Source organism: Prionailurus viverrinus, chromosome X (genome assembly GCF_022837055.1).
Source record: "Prionailurus viverrinus isolate Anna chromosome X, UM_Priviv_1.0, whole genome shotgun sequence".
Lineage (NCBI taxonomy): Eukaryota > Metazoa > Chordata > Mammalia > Carnivora > Felidae > Prionailurus > Prionailurus viverrinus.
Window position 1 is genome coordinate 96,670,637 of NC_062579.1, and position 22,611 is coordinate 96,693,247.

At 37.0% G+C, this 22,611-nt stretch overlaps 1 pseudogene; it reads left to right on the forward strand.

Annotated features, from left to right (window-relative positions):
- The first annotated feature begins 899 nt into the window (after positions 1–899).
- On the forward strand, positions 900–1,223 carry LOC125157604 (60S ribosomal protein L35a-like; annotated as a pseudogene).
- The last annotated feature ends 21,388 nt before the right edge of the window (positions 1,224–22,611 follow it).

Sequence of the window (22,611 nt, forward strand, 5' to 3'; positions counted from 1 at the left end):
AATACAAAGATAAAGAGAAAATTTTGAAAGAAGCTCAGGAAAAAAGGTATTTAACCTGCAATGGCAGACAAATAAGTTTAGTAGCAGACCTGTCCACAAAAACATGACAGGCCAGAAGGGAGTGGCCAGAAATATTCAATGGGCTGAATGGGAAAAATATGCAGACAAGAATTCTTTATCCAGCAAGGCTGTAATTCAGAATAGAAGGAGAGATAAAGGGTTTCCCAGAGAAACAAAACTAAAGGAGTTTATGGCCACCAAACCAGCCTTGCAAGAAACTTTAAGGGGCACTCTTTGAGTGGAAGAAAGAAAACAAAAAAAAGACCAAAGCAACAAACACTATAAGGGACTAGAGAACATCACCAGAAACACCAACTCTACAAGTAACTCAATGGCACTAAATTCATATCTTTCAATAATCACTCTGAATGTAAATGGACTAAGTGCTCCAATCAAAAGACATAGGATATCAGAATGGATGAAAAAAAAGAAAGAAATAAAATCCATCTCTATGCTGCCTACAAAAGACTCATTTTAGACCTAAAGATACCTGAAGATTGAAAGTGAGGGGATGGAAAACCATCTTTCATTATAATGGAGGTCAGAAGAAAGCTGGAGTAGCCATACTTAGACAAACTAGATTTTAAAACAAAGACTATAACAAGAGATGAAGAAGGCATTATATTATAATTAAGGGGTCAATCCATCAAGAAGATCTAATGATTGTAAATATTTATGCCCCCAACTTGGTACACCAAAACATATAAATCGATTAATAACAAACATAAAGAAACTCATTGATAATAATACAATAATAGTAGGGAATTTTGGCCTTTCTCTTTCTGCCATCTTGGAACCTTTGGAGGCTTTCTGGGAACAGGACTCCTGAAGTGACAAATATGTCTGGAAGGCTGTGATACAAAGCCATTATTGCTGGCTATAAACGGGGTCTCTGGAACCAGAGGGAGCACACAGCTCTTTTTAAAATTGAAGGTGTTTATGAAACTGAATTCCATCTAGGCAAGAGATGTACTTATGTGTACAAAGCAAAGAACAACACAGTAACTCCTGGTGGCAAACTGAATAAAACCAGAGTAATCTGGGGAAAAGTAACTCGTGCTCATGGAAACAGTGGCATTGTTCATGCAAAATTCCAAAGCAATTTTCCTGCTAAAGCCATTGGCAACAGAATCTGTGTGATGCTGTATCCCTCAAGGATTTAAACTAACTGAAAAGTAAATAAATAAAGGTGTGGATTTGTTCTCTTGAGAAAAAATAGTGGGGAATTTTAACACCCCACTTACAGCAATGGAAGATTAGGGCAGACATAAACAATATAGAAACAACAAAAACAACAACAAAAACCCAGTAGAACAGATCGATGAAACTAAGAGATAGTTTTTGGAAAAGAATAAACAAAATTGATGAAGCCTTAGCCAGGCTTATTAAAAAGAAAAGACAAAGGACCCAATTAGATAAAATCATAAATGAAAGAGGACAGATCATAACTAACAACATAGAAATACAAACAATTACATAAGAATACTATGAAAAATTAAATGCCAGCAAACTGGATAATCTGGAAGAAATGGACAAATTCCTACAAACTTACAAATTTCCAAAACTGAAACAGGAATAAAAAGAAAATTTGAACAGGCCCATAACCAGCAAAAATTGAATCAATAATAAAATTCTCCCAAGAAACAAGAGTCCTGGGCCAAATGGCTTCCTAGGGGAATTCTACAAGACATTTAAAGTAGAGTTGACACCTATTCTTCTCAAACTTTTCCAAAAAATAGAAATATAAGAAAAACTTCCAAACTCATTCTAGAAATCCAGGATTACCTTGATTCCAAAACTGAACAAAGACACCTCTAAAAAGGAGAATTACAGGCCAATATCTCTGATGAACATGTTTGCAAAAATTCTCAACAAGATACTAGCAAATAGAATTCAACAGTACATTAAAAGAATTATTCACCATGATCAAGTGGGAATTATTCCTGGGCTGCAGGGCTGATCCTAACTAAAAAGGTAAAAGGTCTGTACTCTGAAAACTATAGAACACTTATGAAAGAAATTAAAGAGGACACAAAGAAATGGAAAAGCATTCCATGCTCATGCATTGGAAGAGCAAACCTTGGTAAAATGTCTATACTATCCAAAGCAATCTAGACATTTAATGCAATACATATCAAAATACCAATGGCATTCTTCACAGAGCTAGAACAAACAATCCTAAAATTTGTATGGAACCACAAAAGACCCTGAATAGTCAAAGTAATCCTGAAAAACAGAAAACTTGAGGCATCACAATTCCAAATTTTAAGCTATACTACAAAGTTGTAGTCATCAAGACAGTATGGGGGTGGGGGTGCCTGGGTGGCTCAGTCAGTTAAGCATCCAACTTCAGCTCAGGTCATGATCTTGCAGTCCATAAGTTCATGTTCTCTGTTGGGCTCTGTGCTGACAGCTCAGAGCCTGAAGCCTGCTTCGATTCTCTCTCTCTCTCTCTCTCTCTCTCTCTCTCTCTCAAAAATAAATAAACATCAAAATTTTTTAAAGCAAAATGCAGTATGATACTGGCACAAATACTGACACATAGATCAATGGAACAGAATAGAAATGGACCCACAACTATATGGTCAACTAATGTTTGACAAAGCAGGAAAAAAATATCCAATAGAAAAAAGCTCTCTTCAGGAAATGGTGTTGGGAAAATGACGGCAACATGCAGAAGAATAAACCTGGACCACTTTCTTACACCACACACAAAAGTAATTTCAAAATGGATGAAAGACCTAAATGTGAAACAGGAAACTATCAAAATTCTAGAGGGGAACGCAGGCAGCAACCTCTGTGACCTCAGTCACAGCAACTTCTTACTAGTCATGTCACTTAAGGCAAGGAAAACAAAAGCAAGCATAGACTATTGGGACTTCATCAAGATAAAAAGCTTCTGCACAGCAAAGGAAACAACAAAACTAAAAGGCAGCTAACGGAATGGGAGAAGATAAATGACATATCTGATAAAGGGTTACTATCCAAAATCTATAAACAACTTATCAAACTCAGCACACACACGCACAAAAATCCAGTAAAGAAATGGACAGAAGACATAAATAGACACTTTCCCAAAGAAGACATCCAGATGGCTAACATATATATGAAAAGATACTCAACATCACTCATCATCAGGCAAATACAAATCAAAACCACAATGATATTCCATCTCACACCTAAATTCCTAAAATTAACAACACTAGACACAAAGGTTGTTTATGAGAATACCAAAAAAGGAGAACACTCTTGCACTTTTGATCAGAATTAAAACTGGTGTAGCTACTCTGGAGAATAGTATATAGGTTCCTCAAAAAGTTAAAAATAGAACTACCCTACGATCCAGCAATTGTGCTATTAGGTATTTCCCCAAAGGTTACAACAATACAGATATGAAGGGGTATATGCACCCCAGTGTTTATAGCAGCATTATCAACAATAGTCAAACTATGAAGAGAGCTCTGATATCCATTGACTGATAAACAGAAAAAGAAGATGTGAAGATGTAGTATAGATATATATATTATATTATACATAATGGGATATTACTCAAACATCAAAAAGAATGAAATCTTGGCATCTGCAATGTCGTGGATGGAGCTAGAATGTATTATGCTAAGCCAAATAAGTCAATCAGAGAAAGACAAATACGATGTTATTTCACTCATGTGAAATTTAAGAAACAAAACTGATGGACATGTGGGAAGGGAGGGAAACAAACCATAAGAGACTCTTAATGATAGAGAACAATATGAGAGTTGATTAAGGGAGATAGGTGGGAGATTAGCTAGATGCATGATAGATATTAAGGAGGGCAATTTTTGTAATGAACACTAAATGTTGTTTGTAAGTGATGAATCACTGAAATGTACTCCTGTTGCCAATATTGCACTGTATGTTAACTAACTAAAATTTAATTTTAAAAAGTGAGACATTTTTTGAGGGATGATAGAGTATTGATTAAAACTTTCTTTAACAAGACTTTTGTATTTTTAATCACTTTATAATGTAAATATTCATATTAATGTATATGAATATTACATAAAACTACAACATTTAATCTCTCCAGAAAACCCTGTTTCTATGTTCTTTTTTTAAATATGAAATTTATTGTCAAATTTGTTTCCATTCAACACCCAGTGCTCATCCCAACAGGTGCCCTCCTCAATGCCCATCACCCTCTTTTCCCTCCCTCCCACCCCCCATCAACCCTCAGTTTATTCTCAGTTTTTAAGGTTTCCCTCCTTCCCTCTCTGTAACTTTTTTTCCCCTTCCCCTCCCCCATGGTCTTCTGTTAACTTTCTCAGGATCCACATAAGAGTGAAAACATATGGTATCTGTCTTTCTCTGTATGACTTATTTCACTTAGCATAACACTCTTCAGTTCCATCCACATTGCTACAAAAGGCAAGATTTCATTCTTTCACATTGCCACGTAGTATTCCATTGTGTATATAAACCACAACTTCTTTATCTATTCATCAGTTGATGGACATTTAGCTCTTTCCATAATTTGGCTATTGTTGAAAGTGCTGCTATAAACATTGGGGTACAAGTGCCCCTATGCATCAGCACTCCTGTATCCCTTGGGTAAATTCCTAGGAGTGCTATTGCAGGGTCATAGGGTAGATCTGCTTATTTTGAGGAACCTCCACACTGTTTTCCAGAGTGGCTGCACCAATTTGCATTCCCACCAACAGTGCAAGAGGGTTCCCGTTTCTCCACATCCTTGCCAGCATCTATAGTCTCCTGATTTATTTATTTTAGCCACTCTGACTGGCGTGAGATGGTACCTCAGTGTGGTTTTGATTTGTATTTCCCTGATGAGGAGTGACATTGAGCATCTTTTCATGTGCCTGTTGGCCATCTGAATGTCTTCTTTTCTTTTTTTTTCTTTTTTTTAATTTTAACGTTTATTTATTTTTTTGAGGCAGAGAGAGACAGAGCATGAACAGGGGAGGATCAGAGAGAGAGGGAGACACAGAATCTGAAACAGTCTCCAGGCTCTGAGCTGTCAGCACAGAGCCCAATGCGGGGCCTGAACTCACGGACTGCGAGATCATGACCTGAGCCAGTCAGACACTTAACTGACTGAGCCACCTAGGCGCCCCTGAATGTCTTCTTTAGAGAAGTGTCTATTCATGTCTTCTGCCCATGTCTTCACTGGATTATTTATTTTTCGGGTGTGGAGTTTGGTGAGTTCTTTATAGATTTTGGATACTAGCCCGTTGTCCAATATGTCATTTGCAAATATCTTTTCCCATTTCGTCCGTTGCTCTTTAGTTTTGTGGATATTTTCCTTTTCAGTGCAGAAGCTTTTTATCTTCATGAGGTCCCAATAGTTCATTTTTGCTTTTAATTCCCTTGCCTTTGGATATGTGTCAAGTAAGAAATTGCTATGGCTGAGGTCAGAGAGGTTTTTTTCCTGCTTTCCCCTCTAGGGTTTTGATGATTTCCTGTCTCACATTCAGGTCCTTTATCCATTTTGAGTTTATTTTTGTGAATGGTGTAAGAAAGTGTTCTAGATTCATTCTTCTGCATGTTGCTGTCCAGTTCTCCCAGCACCATCTGTTAAAGAGACTGTTTTTGTGTATATAAACCACAATTTCTTTATCCATTCATCAGTTGATGGACATTTAGACAAAATGGAATACTACTCAGCAATGAGAAAGATTGAAATATGGCCTGTTGTACCAACGTGCATGGAACTGCAGAGTGTTACACTAAATGAAATAAGTCATACAGAGAAAGACAAATACCATATGTTTTCACTCTTATGTGGATCTTGAGAAACTTAACAGAAGACCATGGGGGAGGGGAAGAAAATAAAAAAAAGAGGTTAGAGAGGGAGAGAGCCAAACCATAAGAGATTCTTAAAAACTGAGGATAAACTGAGGGTTGATGGGGAGTGGGAGGGAGAGGAGAGTGGGTGATGGGCATTGAGGAGGGCACCTGTTGGGATGAGCACTGGGTGTTGTATGGAAACCAATTTGACAATAAATTTCATATTAAAAACATAAATAAAAAAATAAAATTAAGCAAATACTAAAAAAAGAGACTTTCTTTTTTCCATTGGATATTCTTTCCTGCTTTGTCAAAGATTAGTTGGCCATACTTTTGTGGGTCCAATTCTGGAGTCTCTATTCTATTCCATTGGTCTATGTATCTGTTTTTGTGCCAATACCATGCTGTCTTGATGATTACAGCTTTGTAGTAGAGGCTAAAGTCTGGGTTTGTGATGCCTCCCATTTGGTCTTCTTCAAAATTACTTAGGCTATTCGGGGTCTTTTGTGGTTCCATACAAATTTTAGGATTGCTTGTTCTGGCTTCAAGAACAATGCTGGTGCAATTTTGTTTGGGATTGCATTGAATGTGTAGATTCCTTTGGGTAGTATTGACAGTTTAACAATATTTATTCTTACAATCCATGAGCATGGAATGTTTTTCCATTTCTTTGTATCTTCTTCAATTGCCTTCGTAAGCTTTCTATGATTTTCAGCATACAAATCTTTTACATCTTTTTTTGGTTTCTTCCTGGTATTTTAGGATTCTTGGTGCAAATGGGAATGGGTTCAGTTTATTTGTGTTCTGTTGCTTCATTATTAGTGTGTAAGAATGCAACTGATTTCTGTACATTGTATCCTGTGACTTCGCTGAACTCATGTATCTGTTGTAACAGACTTTTGGTGGAGTCTATTGGGTTTTCCGGTATAGTATCATGTCATGTGCAAAAAGTGAAAGCTTGACTTCATCTTTGCCAATTTTGATGCATTTGACATCCTTTTGTTGTCTGATTGCTGATGCTAGAACTTCCAACGCTATGTTAAACAACAGCGGTGAGAGTGGACATCAATGTCATGTTCCTGACCTCAGGGGGAAAGCTCTCAGTTTTTCCCCATTGAAGATGATATTAGCTGTGGGCTTTTCATAAATGGCGTTTATGATGTTTAAGTATGTTCCTTCTATCCTGTCTTTCTCGAGGGTTTTTATTAAGAAAGGTTAGTGAATTTTGTCAAATGCTTTTCCTGCATCGATTGACAGGATCATATGGTTCTTATCTTTTCTTTTATTAATGTGATGTATCACATTGATTGATTTGTGAATATTGAACCTACCCTGCAGCCCAGGAATAAATCCCTCTTGATCATGGTGAATCATTCTTTTTATATGCTGTTGAATTTGATTTGCTAGTATCTTGTGGAGAATTTTTGCATCCATATTCATCAGGGATATTGGCCTGTAATTCTCTTTTTTTGTTGGGTCTCTGTCTGGTTTTGAAATCAAAGTAATGCTGGTTTCATAGAATGAGTATGGAAGTTTTCCTTCCCTGTCTATTTTTTGGAACAGCTTGAGAAGGGTAGGTATTATCTCTGTTTTAAATGTCTGGTAGAATTCCCCAGGGAAGCTATCTGGTCCTGGACTCTTATTTGTTGGGAGATTTTTGATAACTGATTCAATTCCTTCTCTGGTTACGGGTCTGTTCAAGTTTTCTACTTCTTCCTGTTTGAGTTTTGGAAGTATATGGGTGTTTGGGAATTTGTCCATTTCTTGCAGGTGGTCCAGTTTGTTGGCATATAATGTTTAATAGTATTCCCTGATAATTGCTTGTATTTCTGAGGGATTGGTTGTAATAATTGCATTTTCATTCATGATTTTATCTATTTGGGTCATCTCCCTTTTCTTTTTGAGAAGCCTGGCTAGAGGTTTGTCAATTTTGTTTATTTTTTCAAAAAACCAACTCTTGGTTTCGTTGATCTTCTCTACAGCTTTTTTTTTTTAGCTTCTATATTGTTTATTTCTGCTCTGATCTTTATTATTTCTCTTCTTCTGCTGGGTTTAGGCTGCCTTTGCTGTTCTGCTTCTAGTTCCTTTAGGTGTGCTGTTAGATTTTGTATTTGGGATTTTTCTTGTTTCTTGAGATAGGCCTGGATTGCGATGTATTTTCCTCTCAGGACTGCCTTCGCTGCATTCCAAAGCATTTGGATTGTTGTACTTTCATTTTCATTTGTTTCCATATATTATTTAATTTCTTCTCTAATTGCCTGGTTGACCCATTCATTCTTTAGTAGGGTGTTCTTCAACCTCCATGCTTTTGGAGGTTTTCCAGACTTTTTCTGTGTTGATTTCAAGTTTCATAGCCTGTGGTCTGAAAGTGCGCATGGTAGGATCTCAATTCTGGTATACTTATGAAGGGCTGTTTTGTGACCCATTATGTGATCTATCTTGGAGAATGTTCCATGTGCACTGAAAAGAAAGTATATTCTGTTGCTTTGGGATTCAGAGTTCTAACTGTATCTGTCAAGCCCATCTGATCCAATGTATCATTCAGGGCCCTTGTTTCTTTATTGATCCTGTGTCTAGATGATCTATCCATTGTTGTAAGTAGAGTATTAAAGTCCCCTCCAATTACCACGTTCTTATCAATAAGGTTGCTTATGTTTGTGATTAATTGTTTTACATATTTGGGGGCTCCCGTATTCGGCACATAGACATATAATTGTTATAATTGTTAGCTCTTCCTGATGGATAGACCCCATAATTATTATGTAATGCCCTTTCATCTCTTGTGACAACCTTTAATTTAAAGTCTAGTTTGTCCGATATAAGTATGGCTACTCCAGCTTTCTTTTGACTTCAGGGAGCATGATGGATAGCTCTCCATCCCCCCACTTTCAATCTGAAGGTGTCCTCAGGTCTACAATTAGTCTCTTGTAGGCAGCAAATAGATGGGTCTTGTTTTTTTTATCCATTCTGATAACCTATGTCTTTTGGTTCGAGCATTTAGTCCATTTACATTCAGTGTTATTATTGAAAGATATGGATTTAGAGTCATTGTGTTATCTGTAGGTTTCATGCTTGTAGTGATGTCTCTGGTACTTTGTGGTCCTTGCAACTTTTCACTCACAGAGTCCCCCATAGGATCTCTTGTATGGCTGGTTTAGTGGTGATGAATTCCTTCAGTTTTTGTTTGTTTGGGAAAACCTTTATCTCTCCTTCTATTCTGAATGACAGACTTGCTGGAAAAAGGATTCTTGGTTGCATATTTTTTCTGTTCATCACATTGAAGATTTCCTGCCATTCCTTTCTGGCCTGCCGAGTTTCAGTAGATAGATCCGTCACTAGTCTTATCAGTCTCCCTTTATATGTTAGAGCCTGTTTATCCTTAACTGTTTTCAGAATTCTCTCTTTATCCTTGTATTTTGCCAGGTTCACTGTGATATGTCGTGCAGAAGATACATTCAAGTTACATCTGAAGGGAGATGTCTGTGCCTCTTGGATTTCAATGCCTTTCTTCCTCCCCAGATCAGGGAAGTTCTCAGCTATGATTTGTTCAAGTACACCTTCAGCCCCTTTCTCTCTCTCTTCAGCTCTTCTGGAATTTCTATTATATGGATGTTGTTCCGTTTGATTGAATCACTTGGTTCTCTAATTCTACCCTCATACTTCTGGATTTTGTTATCTCTTTTTCTCAGCTTCCTCTTTTTTCATAATTTTACCTTCTAATTCACCTATTCTCTCCTCTGCCTCTTCAATCTGTGCTATAGCCACCTCCATTTTATTTTGCACCTCATGTATAGCATTTTTTAGCTCCTCATGACTATTTGTTAGTCTCTTGATCTCTGTAGCAATAGATTTTCTGCTGTCCTCTATGATTTTTTCAATCCCAGCGATTAATTTTATGACCATTATTCTAAATTCATGGTCCGTTATGTTGCTTAAATCGTTTTTGATCAATTCATTAGCTGTCACTACTTCCTGGAGTTTCTTTTGAGGAGAATTCTTCCGTTTTGTCATTTTGGATAGTCCCTGGAGTGGTGTGGAACTGCGGGGCACTTCCCCTGTGCTGTCTGGAGTGTGGTGGGCGGGGCCGCAGTCAGACCCAAGTCTGTCCCCAGCCCACTGCTGGGGCCACAGTTATACTGGTGTGTACCTTATCTTCCCCTCTCCCAGGGGCAGGACTTACTGTGGAGTGGTGTGGCCCCTCTCTGGGCTGCTTGTACACTGCCAGGCTTGTGGTGCTGCTTCGATGGGATCTGCCCAAGGGTGTATTAGCCAGGGTGGATCCGCAAGGAGCGCAGTGGCAGGAGGTACAGGCTTAGCTAGCTTTGCCATGGGTGGTCCCCTGCGGGAGTGGCCCTGCAGCACTGAGAGGGAAGCAGGCCAGTCAGAGAGATGAATCCACAGAAGCACAGCTTGGGCGTTTGACAGTGAAAGCAAGTTCGGTGACTGGAACTGGTTCCCTTTGGAATTTCGGCTGGGGGATGGGAGAGGGAAATGGCGTTTGTCAGCGACTTTGTTCCCCCGCCTTACTCTTTCATTCCGGGATTCAACAACTCTCCCTCCCAGTGTTCTCTTGACCTCCCTGTTCTCTGAGAGCAGAGCTGTTGAATTTTAAAAGTCCACGTATTAAGTTCCACTGGCTGTCAGAACTCATGCAGTCCACCCCCTCCACTTTTTCAAGCCAGACTTCCGGGGGATCTGCCTTGCCCAGTGGGCTGCCCTCCACTGCCTGGCTCCCTCCAGCCAGTCCGTGTAGCACGCACTGCCTCTCCACCCTTCCTTCCCTCTTGCATGGGCCTCCTGTCTATGCTTGGCTCCAGAGAGTCCATTCTGCTAGTCTTCTGGAGGTTTTCGGGGGGTATTTAGGCCAATGTGGGTGGAATCTAAGTGATTAGCAGTCCAAGGTGAGCCCAGTGTCCTCCTACGCCACCATCTTCCCCTGTTTCTAGTTTTTAGGTACTTTATAACCAATCTATATTCTTTAACTCAGTGAAATGCTCTTATTGACCACCCACTAAGTGTCAGACACTATGCTTGGTGCTAGGTATACAAGACAAAATGCCCATGATGCTTGTCCTCCTGGAGCTTGTAGAATTACTATATCCACATTAAAATTGAAAGAAAAGACAAATTATTGTTTACTGTAATTTTAAGGAAAACTTACATTAGAATTTTGTGAATAATTGGCCCTATGTTCTAAGCTTTACAGTTGGCTACATGCTTAACAACATTCTCTGAACACTTCATTGGGTTATCATATCTATTTTTAGCCAGTCTGTCTGTTTTCATAAACAGCCAACATGAATGTACAGATGTGGCTTTATAAATAAAGCCCTAAGGGTTTATATTTGTCATCTGTCATTCTCAATGTCAAGAGGGAACCATATAAAGTATATTTGAGTAGGTAGCTATCTTAGTACCTATCACTCAATATAAATGCAGATGTCACCCCTGTTTTAATGTTGCATTTTCTGGGATCCCAAGGACAGAAGGCACCTTGAGGTGTTCTGATTCCATAATACAGAAATGTGTTCATTTTTCATGAAATTTCAAAGGATTTTTTCCCTATTTCTATAATATCTTAGAGATTCATACTTAATAGTATGAAGCTCTTAGTGTGAGGTTTAATACTGTAAATATTCTGAAGCTTCAGATTAACTATTGGTTTACTAGTATTGTGTTTATTGTTAGCATATTATATTTCAATATGAGGAAATATACTAATAAACATAGAGAATGCTGTATATAAATTAACCCTATTAAAAATCTTTTAGACAAAGTCTATTTTCGATCCTTCACAGATACTCAAGAATGAGATCATATTTAGAGAAATATAAACAATCACATAATAACTATATAAAAGATTATTTCCAACTACATAGTATTGATTCTTTATTCACTGAGTCATTGTTTAGTTCTCTCATATAAATTATGTAGTATGATATATAGATTTGTGGGAATAGATTGAAGTCTGTTATTTATAATTTAAGCATCATTAATTTTTAATGTAAACATAATTGTGAAACTGGTTAAACATTAATTAAATTATAACAATTACTTAGCAATTACCTTAATTTAGATAAAAAGTGTATAGAAAATGACTACTAATTTTTATAGTACGTCTATGCATGAAGCAATATGAAAATATAATCATGATATAATATTGATTTAAAAAGCAAGATAAAACAGAATGTAAATGGTAAGATTAATATGTAACTGTATTTATACACATAAAATATATTTCACTGTAGAAATAATGAAAGAATACTTAAATATTAACAGTGCTTATCCTTGAATTGTAGGAATATGGATGTTTTTGTTTTCTTTACACATTTCTATATTTTCCAAATATCATAATGTGGTCATGTGTTGCTTTATATCTATGAAACATGTCAAACAAGACTTATACAAAATGATACAATGTTATATAGATTTTATAATGATTCATCTTAATTTTTTTTAACGTTTATTTATTTTTGAGACAGAGCGAGACAGAGCATGAATGGGGGGAGGGTCAGAAAGAGAGGGAGACACAGAATCCAAAACAGGCTCCAGGCTCTGCGCTGTCAGCACAGAGCCCGACATGGGGCTCGAACTCACAGACCGCGAGATCATGACCTGAGCTGAAGTCGGACGCTTAACTGATCGAGCCACCCAGGCGCCCCTATAATGATTCATCTTAAAAGTGGTTATAATTAAAAATCTTGGTGATTTAAATGATAAGTTGTAGTTATCAGGAAAATCCACTTATGTTGAAGTACTCAATTCACCACAAAGCTAAAATGAGAGACATTTTATTTATTTATTTAATTATATTCTTTAATGTTTATTTATTTTTTGAGAGAGAGAGAGAATGTGGGAGGGGAAGAAAGAGAAGGAGACACAGAATCTGAAGCAGGCTCCAGGGTCTGAGCTATCAAGTCATGAACTGTGAGATCATTACCCAAGCCGAAGTTGGAGGCTTAACTGACTGGCCAGCCAAGCACCCCTGACATTTTAAATTCAGAATTAAAGTCCAAATTGCCACAGCTGTAATTTTTCTAGTCAAGTAACAAGACTACTTCGTTAGAAGTTGATTGGAGGAAGGAGGGAACAGACAAATAAATAAATCACTCTTCAAATAAATCAGATCTTATTACTTTGTTAGCATTAAGGCATGTTGCTAGTTTAAAAAAAAACAGAAATAAAGAGGAGTCAAGATGGTGGAACAGCATGGAAGTTTTTTGTGTGTCTCGTGTCCATGAAATACAGCCAGACCAACACTAAAACATCCTAAACACCTAGAAAACTGATTGGAAGATTAACACAACAATTTGCACAACCTGAACCACAGAATTCACCAGGTACATGGTGCGGAGAGGTGAACTTGGGGAGAGAGAAGCTGGTGGTGGGCAGGGAGCTGCCTTTGCAGGTGGACAGAGGACGGAGAATGGGGCGGGGTGGGGGGGTGAGAATCCTGGAAGAGCACCCCTTCCCAAAAGCAGCTGGAGAGAAAGTGGAAAACTGGAAACAGCAGCAGGGACTAAACTAAAATGTGAGAAAGGAGAAGGTTTAAATTCCATTAAGACTGTAAACAAGGGGAGCGCAAAGTCTGTAACTCTGCAGCTGGATACCTGGTGGTGCTCTGGTGGGAAGGGCAAATCCCCAGGAACAGAGAGGGATCCGGATGTTCTCGGGCCACATGGGGAAAAGCAGTTCCACTGCTGGAAGGACATTTGGTAGAGACTGTTGAAGCCATGTGGTCCCAGCAGGCCCCATAAAACGGCCACATTTGCTGGTGTTGGAACAAAGTCGTTAAGGGTGAAGCCTGGTGCCAGATGTGTGTTGTGATTTTCCATAATCCCTGAAAAGCCGCTGCTACACTATCTTGCAAATGTTTTCTAGGACAGGCTGGCACCTGGCTGCAGTCTCAGGGCACAGGCAGCAGCAGGGTCCCACAAGCATTCCTGGGTGCAGCCGACATTCGGCCATTGCTCGGTGAGACCCTCCTGCAGAAGGGTGGAATGTGTCAAAGCCACAGTCCTTCAGAAGTAAGGGGCCGGGGAAAACAGCCGCATCTGAGACAAAACTCGAGAGAGAGGTACTGCCTGGGGCTTGGTCATGGACAGCGAAGAAGCGGGGAGTGGATGAAAGCTGAAGACAAAGGACGGGTGTGCAATTGCTGATCAGACAGAACAGAGTTCCCATACTAGAGACTGGGTAGCTGGGTGATGCAATTTTCACTGCTCCCACACATGTGCATACGCACCTATGAGCACTGCAACAATCCACCCCAGTAGGCTAGCACCTCCATCTAGTGGAGAATGGAGCTGTTACACTGAGCCACGCCCAACTGGGCCAACCTCCCTCTTCAAGAACACAAGTCTCACTGCCTACTTAGTTTATGGACTACAAAACTCTACATAGTCTGACTTCTAGGAGAAAATGAAGTAATTTCAGTCCTATTTCAATCTGTTAGCAGGTCCATCTATTCAATTTTCTTTCTTTCTTTTTCTTTCTCTTTTACAATATTCTTTTTCTTGAATACAGAAAGACAAAAAAACCCTTTTTATTTTCAATTTTTATTAAAAATATTTTTCTTTCAATTTTTTACTATATTTTTTACTTTTGTGTAACTTTTTTCAAACTCTATCTTACTTCCATCATTCTATTTTAGTCTACTTCAGTGTATTCACCTTTTCAAATTTTCAAACAATTTCCTGTTTTCATTTTTCCATTTTGTTTTCCTTTTTCTCATTTCTTTTCTTTTTCTTGAATGAAGAAAGTGAAAAACATTATTTTTACTTTCAATTTCTTTTAAAAATATTTTTCTTTATTTTTTTTACTATATTTTTTGCTTTTATGTAAATTTTTTCAAATTCCATTTCACTTCCATCATTTTATTTTAATCTACTACAGTGTACTCACTTTCAATTCCCAAATGATTTCCTTTTTTTCTAGTTTTTCTTTGTAATTTCTTTTCTTTTTCTTGAACACAAAAAGATAAACAAATTCATTTTTATTTTTAATTTTTACTGAAAATATTTTTCTTTAATTTTTTTCCTACTATATTCTTTACTTTTGTGTAATTTTTTTCAAATTCTATTTTACTTCCATCATCTCTTTTTAGTCTACTTCAGTGTATTCATTTTTTCAAATTCCCAAATGATTTCCTCCCTCCCCCCTTTTTTCTCTAATCTGTCAAACCACTTTCAACACCCAGACCAAACACACCTAGGATCTATCATCATTTATTAGATTTTTGTGTGTGGGTTTCTAATTTTTTCATTTTAATATTTTTTTATTTTAATTTTTTTAAAATGTTCATTCTTCTACCTCATTAATTCCTTTTCTCCCTTCAAAATGAAAAAACGAAGGAATTCACCCCAGAAGAAAGAGCACAAAGAAACAACAGCCACAGACTTAACCAACACAGACACAAGCAAGGTATCTGAACCAGAATTTAGAGTCATGATAATAATACTAGCTGGAGTCAAAAATAGATTAGAATCCCTTTCTGCAGAGATAAAAGAAGTAAAAATTGGAATGAAATTAAAAATGTTGTATCTGAGCTGCAATCACGGATGGATGCAGTGGCAGCAAGGATGTATGAGGCAGAACAGAGAATCAGCGATATAGAAGACAAAGTTATGGAGAATAACGAAGCAGAAAAAAAGAGGGAGCTGAAGGCAAAAGAGCACGATTTAAGAATTAGACAAATCAGTGACTCATTAAAAAGGAACAACAACAGAATCATAGGGGTCCCAGAAGAGGAAGAGAGAGAAATAGGGGTAGAAGGGTTATGTGAGCAAATCATAGTAGAAAACTTTCTTAACCTGGGGAAAGACACAGACATCAAAATCCAGGAAGCACAGAGGACCCTCATGAGATTCAACAAAAACCTACCATCAACAAAGCATATCATAGTCAAATTCACAAAATACACAGGTAAAGAAAGAATCATGAAAGCAGAAAAGGGAAAAAAAAGTCCCTAACCTACAAGGGCAGACAGATCAGGTTTGCAGCAGACCTGTCCAAAGAAAGTTGGCAGGCCAGAAAGGAGTGGCAGGATATACTCAGTGTGCTGAATCAGAAAAATATGCAGCCAAGAATTATTTATCCAGCTAGGCTGTCATTCAAAATAGAAGGAAAGATAAAAAGTTTCCCAGACAAACAAAAAATAAGGAGTTTGTCACCACTAAACCAGCCCTGCAAGAAATTTTAAGGGGGACTCTCTGAGGGGAGAAAAGATGAAATAATAGATATATAGAAATATATATATATATATATATGAATTATATATATGTATATATATATAATATCTAAATAAATAAATAAATACCAAAAGCAACAAATATTAGAAAGGACCATAGAACACTGCCAGAAACTCCAACTCTACAAGCATCATAGTGGCAATAAATTCATATCTTTCAGTACTCACTCTAAAAGTCAATGGACTCAATGCTTCAATCAAAAGACATAGGTAACATAATGGATAAGAAAACAAGATCCATCTATATGGTATTTACAAGAGACCCACTTTAGACCTAAAGACACCTTCAGATTGAAAATAAGGGGATGGAGAACCATCTATCATGCTAATGCTCAACAAGAAAAAGCTGGAGTAGCCATACTTATATCAGACAATCTAGACTTTAAAATAAATACTGTATGAAGAGATGCAGTAGGGCATTATATCATAATCAAGGGGTCTGTCTAACAATACCTAATAACTGTAAACATTTATGCGCCAAAGGTGGGAGCATCCAAATATATAAATCAATTAATCACAAACATAAAAAAAAACTCATCAATAGTAATATCATAATAGTAGGAGTCTTCAACCCCCCACTCACAGCAATGGACAGATCATCTAATCAAAAAATCAACAAGGAAACAGTAGCTTTGAAGGACACACTGGACCAGATGGACTTAACAGATATATTCAGAACATTTCCTCCTAAAGCAGCAGAATATACATTCTTCTCCAGTGCAAATGGAATGTTCTCCAGAATAGACCACACACTGGGACAGAAATCAGCCCTAAGTAAGTACAAAAAGATCAAGATCATACTGTTCATATTTTCAGACCACAACACTATGAAACTAGAAATCAACCATAAGAAAAAATTTGGAAAGGTAACAAATACTTGGAGACTGAAGAACATCCTGCTAAAGAATGAATGGGCTAACCAAGAAGTTAAAGAGGAAATTAAAAAGTATATGGAGGTCAATAAAAATGATAACACCACAACCCAAAACCTCTGGGATGCAGCAAAAGTGGTCATAAGAGGAAAGTGTATAGCAATCCAGGCTTTCCTAAAGAAGGAAGTAAGATCTCAGATACACAATCTAACCTTATGCCTTAAGAAGGTGGAAAAAGAACAGCAAATAAAACCCAAAACCAGCAGAAGACAGGAAATAATAAAGATTAGAGTAGAAATCAATGCTATCGAAATTAAAAAAAAAAAAACAAACCAGAACAGATCAATGAAACCAGAAGCTGGTTCTTTGAAAGAATTAACAAAATTGATAAACCACTAGCAAGTTTGATCAAAAAGAAAAAGAAAAAGGGGCGCCTGGGTGGATCAGCTGGTTGAGCGTCCAACTTCGGCTTGGGTCATGATCTCACGGTCTGTGAGTTCGAGCCCCACATCGGGCTCTGTGCTGACAGCTCAGAGCCTGGAGCCTGCTTCACATTCTGTGTCTCTTTCTTTCTCTCTGCCCCTCCCCCGCTCATGCTCTGTCTTTCTCTCTCTCTCTGTCAAAAGTAAATAAACATTAAAAAATTTTTTTGTAAGTAAAAAGGAAAGGACCTAAATAAATAAAATCAAGAATGAAAGAGGAGAGATCACAACCCACACAGCAGAAATAAAAACAATAATAAGAGAAGATTATGAGCAATTATATGCCAATAAAATGGGCAATCTGGAAGAAATGGACAAATTCCTAGAAACATATACACTACCAAAACTGAAACAGGAAGAAATAGAAAATTTGAAGAGACCCATAACCAGTAAGGAAATCGAATTAGTAATCAAAACTCTGCCAAAAAAAAAAAAAAAAAGAGTCCAGGGCCAGATGGCTTTCCAGGGGAATTCTACCAAACATTTAAGGAAGAGTTAACACCTATTCTCTTGAAGGTGTTCCGAAAAATAGAAATGGAAGGAAAACTTCCAAACGTTTTCTATGAAGCCAGCATTACCTTGATTGCAAAACCAGACAGAGACCCCACTAAAAAGGAGAACTATAGACTAATTTCCCTGATGAACATGGATGCAAAAATCCTCAAAAGATATTAGCCAAACGGATCCAACAATACATTAAAGAAATTATTCACCACGATCAAGTGGGATTTATACCTGGGATGCAGGGCTGGTTCAATATCCGCAAAACAATTAACATGATTCATCACATCAATAAAAGAAAGGATAAGAACCATATGATCCTCTCAATAGATGCAGAGAAAGCATTTGACAAAATACAGCATCCTTTCTTGATAAAAACCCTCAAGAAAGTAGGGATAAAAGGATCATACCTCAAGATGATAAAAGCCATATACAAGTGACCCAATGCTAATATCATCCTCAATGGGGAAAACTGAGAGCTTTCCCCCTAAGGTCAGGAACAAGACAGGGATGGCCACTCTCACCACTGTTATTCAACATAGTATTGGATGTCTTAGCCTCTGTAATCAGACAACACAAAGAAATAAAAGGCATCCAAATCAGCCAGAAGGAGGTCAAACTTTCACTCTTCACAGATGACATGATACTCTCTATGGAACCCAAAAGATTCCACAAAAAACTGCTAGAATTGATTCATGAATTTAGCAAAGTTACAGGATATAAAATTAATGCACAGAAATCGGTTGCAGTCCTACACACCAACAATGAAGCAACAGAAAGAGAAATCAAGGAATCGATCCCATTTACAGTTGCACCAAAAACCATAAAATACCTAGGAATAAATCTAACCAAAGAGGTGAAAAAGCTATACACTGAAAACTATAGAAAGCTTTTGAAAGAAATTGAAGAAGACACAAAAAAATGGAAAAAGATTCCATGCTCCTGGATAGTATGAAAAAATATTGTTAAAATGTCGATACTACCCAAAGCAATCTACATATTCAATGCAATCCCTATCAAAATAACACCAGCATTCTTCACAGAGCTAGAACAAATAATCCTAAAATTTGGAACCAGAAAGACCCCGATTAGCCAAAGCAATCTTGAAAAAGAAAAGCAAAGCAGAAGGCATCACAATCCCAGACTTCAAGCTATACTACAAAGCTGTAATCATCCAGAGAGTATGGTACTGGCACAAGAACAGACACTCAGATCAATGGAACAGAATAGTGAACCATTAAATGGACCCACAAATGTATGACCAACTAATCTTTGACAAAGCAGGAAAGAATATCCAATGGAATAAAGACAGTCTCTTCAGCAAGTGGTGCTGGGAAAACTGGACAGCGACATGCAGAAGAATGAACCTGGACTACTTTCTTACAACATACACAAAAATAGACTCAAAATGGATGAAAGACCTCAAGGTAAGACAGGAAGCCATCAAAATCCTCAAGGAGAAAGCAGGTAACAGCCTCTTTGATATTGGCCTGAGCAACTTCTTACTCAACACGTCTCCAGACACAAGGGAAAGAAAAGCAAAAATGAACGACTGGGACCTCATCAAAATAAAAAGCTTTTGCACAGCGAAGGAAATAATCAGCAAAACTAAAAGGCAACTGATGGAATGGGAGAAGATATTTGCAAATGACATATCAGATAAAGGGTTAGTATCCAAAATCTATAAAGAACTTATCAAACTCAACACCAAAAAGACAAATAATCCAGTGAAGAAATGGGCAAAAGACATGAATAGACACTTTCCAAAGAAGACATCCAGATGGCCATCTGACACATGAAAAAATGCTCTACGTCACTCATCATCAGGGAAATACAAATCAAAACCACAATGATATACCACCTTACACCTGTCAGAATGGCTAACGTTAATAACTCAGGCAACAACAGGTGTTGGCGAGGATGTGGAGAAAGAGGATCTCTTTTGCATTGTTGGTGGGAATGCAAGCTGGTGCAGCCACTCTGGAAAACAGTATGGAGGTTCCTCAAAAAAGTAAAAATAGAACTATCCTACGACCCAGCAATTGCACTACTAGGCATTTATCCACGGGATAAAGATGTGCTGTTTCAAAGGGACACATGTACCCCCATGTTTATAGGAGCACTATCAACAATAGTCAAAGTAAGGAAACAGCCCAAATGTCCATCGATGGATGAATGGATATAGATGTGGTAAATATATACAATGAAGTATTACTCGGCAATCAAAAAGAATGAAATTTTGCCATTTGCATCTACGTGGATGGACCTGGCTGGTATTATGCTAAGTGAAATTTGTCAGTCAGAGAAAGACAAAAATCATATGATTTCATTCATATGAGGACTTTAAGAGACAAAACATATGAACATAATGGAAGGGAAATAAAAAATCATATAAAAACAGACAGGGGGACAAAACAGAAGAGACTCATTAATATGGAGAACATACTGAGGGTTACTGGAGGGGTGGTGGGAGGGGGGATGGCCTAAATGGGTAAGGGGCACTAAGGAATCTACTACTCAAATCATTGTTGCACTATATTCTAACTAATTTGGATGTAAATTAAAAAAAATAAACAAGTTAAAAAAAAAGAAAAAATACTGAAATACATTAGCTTTAGGATATGAATACTTAGAATCTTTAAAGATATACAATATATTCATGTATGTATCCACAAAAATTGGCTTCAAAATGTAAAAGAGATCAAGTTACTAAACTACACTAACAATCAGCTATCCTCCTACTGAGTGATCCTTAGATAAATATTTGGTAGTTCGCCAAGCCAGTAATAAGTTTAATTTTAAAATAGTTGTAAACATTTGCCCTGAGGCATCAGGACCCCCATGCCAATAGTGATAAAGCAGCATAACTTTGCTATATTTTTTAAATGAAAAATAATAATCAAAGAGTAAAGCCCATACCAGCATTTATTAAAGGAAAGGAAAAATGAAAAGTTATACATATTTATATTACCCCAACCCCACAAGTAAACAATACACATTAAAGATGTGACCTTTCACTAGACATCTGCTTCTTTGTTACTTTGTATCATTACATATTTATTGAAGTATAATTTATATATAATAAACACATACTTCATGAAGTAATTGTACATATATACATATATATATGTATATATATATATATATACTCTTGTAACCATTATCTAGAGCAACATTACATTTTCATGACCCCTAGAGATGCTGTTTCCCAGACAACACCTTTCCCCATCAATACTCCTCCAATGTAAACCACTATTCTGATTTCTAATGCCATAATTAACCTTGTTTGTTCCAGAACCTTACATATTTTGGATCATATAACATATACTCTTTTGTGCCTGGCTTCTTTTTTTGTTTGACACACTTTTTTAGATTCATCTATGGTAGTCCATATATCACCAGTTTTTACTTTTTATTATTGGATAACATTCCATTTTGTGAATAAACCACAATTTGTTTATTTCTGCTTGATGGATATTTTGGTTGTTTCTAGTGTTTGCTTAATGTTTTGGCTATTATCAACAAAGTTGCTAAGAGCATGCTTGTACAAATCTTTCCTTGGACACATGTACTCATTTTCATTTTTCTTCAGTATGTACCTAGTAGTGAATTGCTTGGGATAGATATATTTTTATGTTTTGCGATTGTCAAATACTTTTCCAGTGATTGCAGAGCCATTTTATAATCCCATCAGCAATATATAAATAAGAGTTCTGTCTCTACTTTTAATTGGCTTAGTTAGATTTTCAGCTAAAATTATTAATGAAAGCATTGCTTAAATATCAGATTTATAATTATTCATATGTTTTGCCTACAAGATACCCCTCATAAGTGAGGCAGAATATTAATAAGTAAATTATTTTAATTTAATTATTAATAAGTAAATTATTGCAGAAGACTGCAAGCTTCTTCATAGTTGACAGTTTATTACAAGTTGCCCACTTTGTGAACTCCTATATCATTTTCTCTGTACCTTTCTTAAGGTACTTAATACTTTCTAACTTTTTGCAGTTTATGAAATCTAGACTAACTTTCTGAATATGCCTGCATACTGGCATCAAAGTGGATGGGGCTACATGGGAAAAATGATCTTTCACCAAATCCCTAGGAATGCAGAACTGATTTCAGAAGGACAGAGAAATGAGATAATATAAACAACTGCTAGATTGGTCTGCTAACAGGATACAGCTAATAGAGTATACATTCAGTAGAGCAAATCTGCAAAGATTATGGCAACTACTGACAAGAAACAAGAGATTCTTTGACAGCAGCAGTATTAATATCATAGGATGGACTGTGCTAATGCTGTTAAACCCTCAGTTACTGAGTGGTTACTATATGCTTGTCTATTTAATCTTCAGATTAAAGATATGAAGCAGCTACTGCTATTACCCCATTTTAGATATGGAGAAATGGAGGCTCAGAAATGTTAGGTAAATTATCTAAGGTCAAACTACTAGTAAGTGTTAGAGCTAGAACTGGAACCCAGACTATGAATCCAGAACCAGTGCTTTCTCCCTGACAAAATATTCTCTCCTCAGAGATGGCTCTACTAGATTAATGTGCCTTAGAATTCCAATTTGGACACATATGAATCAGAGTGAAATAATGTGATAATGAGTTACCAAGATATACAGCTGTGAAAATGACAATAATAATGTAA